Source organism: Nannospalax galili, unplaced genomic scaffold (assembly GCF_000622305.1).
Source record: "Nannospalax galili isolate Female #2095 unplaced genomic scaffold, S.galili_v1.0 scaffold580, whole genome shotgun sequence".
Classification (NCBI taxonomy): Eukaryota; Metazoa; Chordata; class Mammalia; order Rodentia; family Spalacidae; genus Nannospalax; species Nannospalax galili.
In genome coordinates, this window is record NW_008345762.1 from 755,128 (window position 1) to 764,613 (window position 9,486).

A 9,486-nucleotide genomic window follows, 5' to 3' on the forward strand; every position below is an offset into this window, starting at 1 on the left:
TTACAGTGGTAGTTACATGACTGCATTTGTCAAAATCCATAGAATTGGAAAACATAAAAGGCATGTGTATTATTATTTTTTTACGCATATGAGTGTATTGCCTGCATGTATGTAAGTGCACCTGTATGGTGCAATGCCACAGAGATCAGAAGAGGGTGGCAGATTCCTTGGAACTGAAGTTACGGACAGTTTTAGGCCATGTGGGTGCTGGGATTTGAACCCAGGTCTTCTGCAAGAGCAGTCAGTATCCTTAACTGCTGAGCCATCTCTCCAGCCCCAATTTCTTCTATTTTTCTGATTTGGAGGCAATGCCTCCTATCTTTTTATCATGATATATTTTAAATAATTAAAATCATGACTATTGCTGTTTATTAAAGATAATTGAAAATATAACATAGGAAAAGTTTAAGGTTTATCAATTAAAAATCTGGATTTTGTTTACCAGGTAGAGATCATAACTTCTTGTCTCATTTTTAATTTACTATTAAGTAACAAATGTTTTGTGGTTTTTACATCATCTTTATAAGTCTGATTTACAATAATTATATTGTATTGCATCAGCTTAATCTAGTATTTTTATTAGGCTGTTTTTGTTGTTTTCTATTAAAATTGTGCTGTAGTTTTTACCTTATGAGCAAAGGCTTTTGTTGTTGTCATTGTTGTTCTAGATTCATCTCTGAACTTAGACTTCTGGAGTAGAATGAATAAATTTTTTTTTTTTGTCTTTTTGAAGCAGTATCCCTGTAGCCCCAGCTGTCCTGGAACTCACTATGTAGACCAGGCTGGCCTTGAACTCACAGAGATCCACCTGCCTCTGCCTTCCAAGTGCTGGGACTACAGGCGCATGCCACCATGCCCAGCTCGGAATGAACAAATTTAAATTCAAAATGTTAACTTTTGAATTTTTGGTTTAGGGTATCTTCAACTTCCACACAGTAAGAGGCTGGGGTGACAAACACTTACATAAGCATCACCCAGTTTGGAAAATTGTCAACATGTTGACAAAACATAGCATTTTACAATATTATTAAATATTTTTCTTTAAAAACAACAAAACAGATTTTATTTGAAAAACATCAAGACCTAATTCTTTATAAGCTAATAAAATAGAAAAAAATTTGTAAAGCTTTGAGCCTTTCACTTCTTTAAAATATTCATTTCTCTCTGACTTTCCTAGCATGTAGCATCATTGTTTATTTATTTATTTATTTATTTATTTATTTATTTATTTATTTATAAGACTAAAGAGATGGTTTATTCTGGAGCCAAATTATGAGTGACTATGGCCCAAGAACACAGATTTAGTTTACTCCAAATACCATGTTCCAGTGTGGTAACAGTTGTCTTACATTTTTATAGTAACAGAATAAAGAAAAGTCATAAATCAAGACACGTTTCAAATACATTTGTGGATACATTCAGTAGGTGGGTCACAGCAAAGTGTGAGGGTTCTTATTATAGGTCTCAGGTTATCTGATGACATTCTTAGCTTTTGGATTGGTGAGACTTACTTGGTGGTCTGCTAAGTTAATACATTCTAAAAGGTTTTTATCTGTTAGTCACAGGATGTTAGATCAGAAACAGAGGTGGGTAAGGAGCAGCTGTTTAGGGGGCTAAAGATGGCCTGAGATAAATGGTAATTAGACTCTGGACCTGCAACATTCCAAACTCTCCAGTCTCCGGAATGATAAACAATTGGTCAGCTTTGCAGGAAGTTCAGTCCAAGGGGCAGGAATTCTTTTTGGGAATTTTCCTTCACAGTTCACTTGTTGGCCAAGCATCATATTTTGTGCATGCAAAAGTCATGTATTATTTATTCACAGGTCATCTTAGGAAGGCTTATTTCTAGAATCTGCTGTAGATGAGGTTCAATTGTAGGTGAGATAGCAGTCTTCAGGAGAGAGGAATAGCTAGCTGGTAGAGTCAATAAGAAAGAAATTCCTGGATCATATCAAAACTATTTGTGAGCATGATCCGGATCTTACATTTCTTTTGTCCTCTGTATTTGACATAACATTTGTATGTGACATATAATAGGATGACTGTACTTAAAATAACCAAGAGTATTGCTTGACCTAATGGAGCAAATACGACAGATTAAGGCAACATATATTAAAATAAAAATGAGATTGACCATTATGTCTGTTACCTTTGTTTCCCACTGTATTTACAGTTATCTGTACTCTATGAACTATGTTGTTTATATTTGGAGCATATAAACAAATCTATTGTTTTCTAATGTTTGTTTATTCTTTGGGTAAGTTAGACCTTATGGCTATAACCTCATGGAGTGGCTAGCTCTAACTCTAGTAGTTCTTATCTGTGGATAATGACTTCATCTGTTGTATTATATTGGCATCATACCAGCTTTAGTTAAAAAAATAAATGAAACATGTTATAAAAGAAATTACACAACAATACAGTATTCTTTATACTTTCTTCCAACAAGATTTTCTTCATTTATGTAACAAATACTAATAACATTAATAGAAAGAACAGATCAAACCTATTAGGAAATCATTTATTTATTTATATTGTTATTTATTCTTTGAGACTGATGTACACTTGTGCAATCCAGCCCAACTCCTCCTTCCCTTCCCACCTGGATCCCTACCACATGCACTCCATCCACCTTTATGCCTTCTTTTGTTTAGTAACTCTGAGCACAGGCAGCACACTCCTAAAGAAAAATGACTCCCTCTTCCAGGAACAGATCATCATTGTAAAAAAACACCTGAATACCACATTAAAACTTGGCTCAGTTAATTATCAGAGCAACAAAAACTGATAGTTCTTTGACCCCATCCCACTCTTTTAGCAGAATGGTGCCTTTAGCCGGCCTTTCTGAGTATCCTCTGTAAACATCAATGGAAAGACTATTATGTCTATTACCTTTGGCCATTTTCACCCAACTGAAAACATTAAGTACAATCATAAAGAAATATTTGCATGCACATATGTGTCTGCCTTGCAACAGATGAAAACTCAGTAACATTGAAAAATCAAGAGAAGTGTGGCTGCTGACAGGGCAATGGAACATTTAAATAAAAATTGTTTCCTGAAGTTGTACCTTAGGAAACTACGCTGCTTTCACCTCTAAAATGGCGCTGTGAATCAGGCTGTAATGATTACATGTGATACTGCAAGAATAAGATGTTAGTTTACTGTTTTCACTCTCAAAATTGAGTAATGTGGCTTAAATAACATGTAAGAGCAATTAGTCTGAGCCGGTGACCGTAGGGTTCGGGTTCGGGTGAGCCCTGTAGGAGCATGGGAGCCCTCTCTGAGGTAGGCACTTTCAGAACACAAGGAGACAGGAAAGAAGGTAGAAAAAGAGGAGGGTTAGTATCTGATATGACAAAACAAAACCAAAGTTGCATTGTTGAAAATTTCAGGAAAACAAACAAACCAGAATTCCAGGAGGACTATGGAGGGTAACATGCAACCTATTTAATTTCTTTGGGCTTTGAGTTTCCACATTCACAGAACAGGTAAAGATAATGCCTGTGGCTTGCTTTCTGAGCATGGTGTGAGATGCTTATGTTTTTGTAGAGATCTGTACCCATAAACTGTTCTAGTAAATGGGTCATCAGAGCAATGAAGAGGCATGAGGATTATGAGAAAGGTTTGCTCAAAAAAGGGTGGGTGTGTCAAAGAAGGAGAAAAAGGAAATCAGAAGAAAACATCCACTGAGAACCTGGTACAAGCCTGGCATGGGGCTTGGTGCTGTCAAACATCAGTCTCTTAAACTTCAACTTTCCAAGTGGATGTTTACACTTTTCTAGTTTTTACAGTGAAGATGCAAAAGTCAGTATTTCTCCAGCATTGCAAGGCATTAGTGGATTAAGCAGTGGAGGTAGCAAGGTGATGCTGGTCGGACTTTAAAGGAAGCACTGAGGATAAGCACTCAGTGATGGAAGATTGTTTTTAACATAAATTCATTGACTCAGGAGAGTAACTTGGCCTTTGACTTCTTTCTTTGCACTAGGTCCGATGGAGGAAGGAAACCAGACAAGAGTGGTATACTTCCATTTCCAGCCCTTTTTAACCAACATGACATTGGCTTCCCTGGAGTTTATGGGCTTCTTGCTGCCCTATGTAGGAAGCCTAGCAGGAAACCTCAGCATTGCGCTCACCGTATGGCAGGATCACTCCCTCCATACACCAATGTACTTCTTCCTTTTTGTGTTGGCTGTGTTAGAGCTTGGCTATTCCACCAACATCGCTCCATTGGTGCTGGCTAGCATCCTTTCTATGGGGAAGATGATTATGTCCCTCCCTGTGGGAGACAGGCTTGAGCCTAGGGTCATATTGCAATTGTCAGGGTCATGTGTGTAATCTAAAACACAGTATGATAATAAGGTATCCTACTTGCTATACTGTGATAGGACGCTAAGTCTGTTATGCTAATAAGGTATCCTACTTGCTGTGCTGTGATTGGACCACCACCCCTATATAAACTTGTGTCTTCCTTCAATAAAGCAGACCTGAGTCACTGAACCTGGTCTCCTGTGTCTGAATGTGGCTCTGCTGACACAGTCTCCTCACCAGCCCTGGGGTCTGGGACCGGGCAGAAGCAGCGATGACAGGTGGCAGTACAGGGCAAGCAAAAGAGCTGCCTCAGTACCAGGTGAGCAGAAGAGCAGCCTCAGCCCAGGGCAGGCAAAAGAGCAGCCTCAGCCCAGGGTGAGTGGAGGAGCAGCCTCGACGCCTGTGAGAACAAAGGAACGGCACCCATGAGAATGGAGGAGTGGCCGCTGCTGGCAGTGACCACAGCTGGTGCCCAATGTGGGGCTCAAAAAGCCCAACCCCATGAGGCTGTAACACTTGGGAACACTTTGGGCTCCCGATGCCCTCTTTGCCAGTGATTCTTCTGTGGGTGCTTGCCGCTTTTGTTCTTCTGGCTTGCTGTCTTCAGTTTGACATGTTGTTCCTGTCTCCACCAATTGTCTTCCTGAATGGCTCCTGAGTCCTTCTGGGTATGTCTTGCAGGGTGAGTGACCTCCAGTATGGGGAATAGTTATCCAGCTGCTGCCGGCCCCCCGTGCTGCTGCACTGGTTTCTGTCCTCAGGAGTAGGCAAATTAGAGTAATAGAGAAAAAGTAACTAAGGTATTAGATGAAGTGCTAGCTCTTGCTCCTTGGTTTACAGATTCCTGCTGTTGGGATCCAGAGCAATGGGCTCGTGTGCTACTCATGGACAGAAAGAGAGAAGTGAGGGAGGGGTGTCCATTATCTGGGCTGTTCTACCCCATTGTGACTGCCATTCTGGCCTTGCTTTGGGGAGTTCCCCCCAATGCCCCTGAGCAGAATAATCTCATACTAAAAAAACATAGATAAACAAATAAAGCAACAGGATAGTGGGGACAGCCTGTCCCATGCGTTTCCAGTCAAAACCAAACTAACTGATTTCTCTTCTGATGTGGAAACAATGACTGCTGATAATAAGGTAAAAAATGAGAAATTAGGGTCTGAGGGTCCCCCGATGAAAAACATGAAGTCAAGATCACCCCTGCCCCACCATTATGGGGCGGTGGCTACCCTCCGCCATCTTGTATTGGCTTTGATGAAAAATGGGAAGTTAAGGCAGCCTCTGCTCCACCATTACGGGGCGATGGCTACTTTCTGCCATCTTGCACTAGCTCTAAGGAAGTTTCCCCCCAGTCCATCTACTCATCCATCCCAGAGGAGGTCTGGAAGCCCCTCCAGTCTAGGCCCCTCTACTATGATACAAGGTCAATTTTCCACAGTTTTTCCAGGTTACTGCCAATGAGGGACAACAGAACCCCAATGTCTAAAATCCATATTCTCATGATACCTGAAGGAAGCTGCATAAGGCATCAGTTGATGGCATTCACTCCCCCTGGTTTGGTCAGTTATTAAATAAAATCAATCATTCAGCCAATACCCCCTATGATTGGCAAAATATTGCCTGTGCCTGTCTACAGGGAGGTGATTTTCTCTTATGAAATGCTGCTTATCAGGACAAATGCAAACAACAGGCAGACCACAATAGAAATGCCAATGTTCAAAACACTGAGTTTTGGTAGGGCATGGCAATTTTAAAACCCCAAAAGCCCAGGCACAGGGATCTCCTCGCTACTTTGAACAAGTGCGGCTTTGCACGCTCCGTGCTTTCCAAAGTATGCCAGCTCGTGAGGATACCAAATTGACCAGATTGATACAAAAACAAGGTGAGCCTTTCTCTGACTTTGTTAAAAGGTGCCAACAAAGCATTAATAGAAAAATCAGCCATTGGGGGGCCGCAGATTCTTTGCTCAAGGATCTTGTATATGAAGGCTGCTCTACTGAGTGTTGCCTTGCCATAGGACGTGATAGACACAAGAATGTCTCTAAATGGATTCTGGCCTGTCAGGATGTGGGGGCCACTCGAGCTCATGCCATGGCTCTCTCTGAGGCACTGGCTGCTCACCAGCCATAGGCTGAGACAGACAGGGAAAATGTTGGGCTTGCGGAGGACAGGGTCATTGGTCTGACACCTGCCCTAACAAGATCTGGCAGATGGACGTTATTCACTTCCTTTCCTTTGGCAAACTCAAATATATCCATCATATTATTGACACCTGTTGTTAACGCAAGGCCAATGCTATGCTTGTATCTTCCCAGGTAATGTTCCATCCCCCATTTGGATCCCAGCCTAGAACATCAGAATTGCCTGCGACAAAAACCCTCCCTCCACAACCACCAACTCCAGAGATGGCAGCCCTACCCTGGAGGAAGTGACACACCTCTCAACCACTGAGAGACCAACCTGGCATCACAGACCACGAAAGCAACCATCTCCAACAGCACAGCTGATAACCTGGGACGACCTTAATTATCTCACTTCACAAGCAGAGACTATAGCCATTACTGGTATCTCCTGATTTTTGGACTCTGCATTGTTAATTTTGTTAAGGCTAGTTCAGTTATCTGTTGCCCTGCCTCCAGATCTTGCCAGGCATGTCTCTGCAAACAAGGACCCACTATTCCTTGCCTTTACAAACCTATAATTGGCCTCTGATGGGTTCCAACAAATTCTTAACCCTTGAGGAGGCCTTTAAACAAGCCAATACTGGACGTACTGCGTCTCCCTCTGCCAAACCACAAAAAGGGACCCACCCTTCAAGGGCTGGTAGTCAATGATGGGTAAGATCCCGAGAGATGGGACAGCCTAAGACAGGCACAGTCCATTATGCTGGGTGACCCTTGAGGTGGGGACAACAATGCCGAGGCAAAGAATCTCGACTCCTACTGGTTGGCATGGAGTTGGCACAACCTGCTCTTAAGGAAGCTCACCATCTTGAGGGAGGGGGCTCTTAATACAATGACCCCCTGAGCCATTGTACTTTGCCTTGATGTATCTGGACTAGCATCAATATGCTATGTACCTCACCTTTAAAAACAAAAGAAGGGGGAGATGTGGGAGACAGGCTTGAGCCTAGGGTGATATTGCAACTGTCAGGGTCACATGGTTTCCAGGAATGCAGGCTCTGTAATCTAAAACCCAGTATGCTAATGAGGCATCCTACCCTTTATTCTGTGATAGGAAGTTAAGTCTGTTATGCTAATAGGATGCTAAGTATGTTATGCTAATAAGCTATCTTACTTGCTGTGCTGTGATTGGACCACCACCCCTATATAAGCTTGTGCCTTCCTGCAATAAAGCAGACCTGTGTCACTGAACCTGGTCTCCTGTGTCTGAATGTGGCTCTGCTGGCACGGTCTCCTCACCAGCCCTGGGGTCCAGGACTGGGCAGAAGCAGCAATGAATAGGAGGCAGCACAGGGCAAGCAAAAGAGCTGCCTCAGCACCAGGCAAGCAGAAGAGCAGCCTCAGCCCAGGGCAGGCGAAAGAGCGGCCTCAGCCCAGGGTGAGTGGAGGACCAGCCTCAATGCCCGTGAGAACAAAGGGGCGGTATCCATGAGAACAGAGGAGCAGCCACCGCTGGCGGTGACTGCACCTCCCCAACTGTGGGGCCCATATGTTCTTCTTCATCCTTCTGGGAGGATCTGGTCTGACTGTGTCCTGTTTGCTGTCATGGCCTATGATACGTATGTGGCCATCTGTCACCCATTGCATTACAACCTCATTGTGACTTGGCAGGTCTGTAGAGAGATGACTTTAGTTTCTCTGGGTCTGGGATGCCTGTTGTCACTGCCTTTCACCATTCTGATTGCCACCTTCCATTCTGTGGCCACAGTGAAATTTACCACTTCTTCTGTGACATCCCTGCAGTCATGTGCCTGGTGTGTACAGACATGCACATAGAGCAGGCAGCTGTCTTCATCACTGTGGCTGCTGTGGCCATCCCCTTGCTCCTTATCTGCCTGTCCTGCAGTTGCATTGTGGCTACCATCCTGAGGATGAAGTCAGTGGAGGGGAAGCACTGGGGCTTTCCCTACCTGCTCCTCCCACCTCCTTGTGGTCACCCTGAAGTATGGGTGCTGCACCCTCATCTACCTTCGCCCAAGCTCTAGCTACTCCCCAGAGGAAGGTTGGGCAGTATCTGTTGTTTACACCTTTTTTTCCCCATTGCTGATTCCCTTAATCTATAGCATAAGGAACCAAGAGGCGAATGATGCAGTGAAGAGACTTATGGCAAGAACATTCTGGTTTTGGAAGCTAGAAACATTCCTTCCTAGAAAAACTAAATAGCCAGTTGGCCTTTCTCTGTCATATACTGATGCCACTTCCTTCATCCAATCTTCCTGGCTATTCTGCCTGGTAGTGATTGTTCTTTTTTCTCTATGTCATACTTTTTATAAAACGAAGTTCAATATGTCTTGGTATTCATCCTATGATAAAGCTTATAGTGTTCCTTTGAGGCAGAAGAAATAAGAGTTTTTCCTTTGTGTTTTCTTGCACAGTCCTAGGGACACAGCCTTAGGTCCAATAGCACCAACAATTACATATACATATGCAAAATGACATTTGCCTGAAGTCTCAGCACTTGGGAGGCCAAGGCAGAAAAATCACTCGAGCTCAAGAGTTTGGTGGAAAGGGTTAGATGGACGATTGGGAATGCAGAACGACACTTTAAGTTTTCTTTCTTTCTCTCTTTCTTTCTTTCTTTCTTTCTTTCTTTCTTTCTTTCTTTTTGAGACAGGGTCTCCTGTAGTCCCAGTTGGCCTGGAACTCACTATGTAGACCAGGTTGACCATGAACTCACAGAGATCTGCCTGCCTCTGCCTACCAAATGCTGGGACTAAAGGTGTGTGCCACCATGCCCGGCTAAGTATCTTTCTTAAAAGGAAAAAGTTGGGGTGAAGAGATGACTAAGTGGGCAAAAGTGCTTGCCATGCAACTATGAGAATCTGAGTTTGAATTCTGAGTAACAAAGTAAAACACCACACATGGTTGTGTGTGCTTCTAATTCCAGGGCTGGGGATGGGAGGAGACAGGAAGATCATTGGACTTGCTGACCACCAGCCTAGATCCAGGTTCAGAGAGAGAATAAGATGGAGAATTATTTAACAGGACAATC

The 9,486-nt window shown here is 43.1% G+C and overlaps 1 pseudogene; it reads left to right on the forward strand.

The window, feature by feature from the left end:
- The first annotated feature begins 7,965 nt into the window (after positions 1-7,965).
- LOC108491279 lies at positions 7,966-8,657 on the forward strand (annotated as a pseudogene).
- Positions 8,658-9,486: the final 829 nt, after the last annotated feature.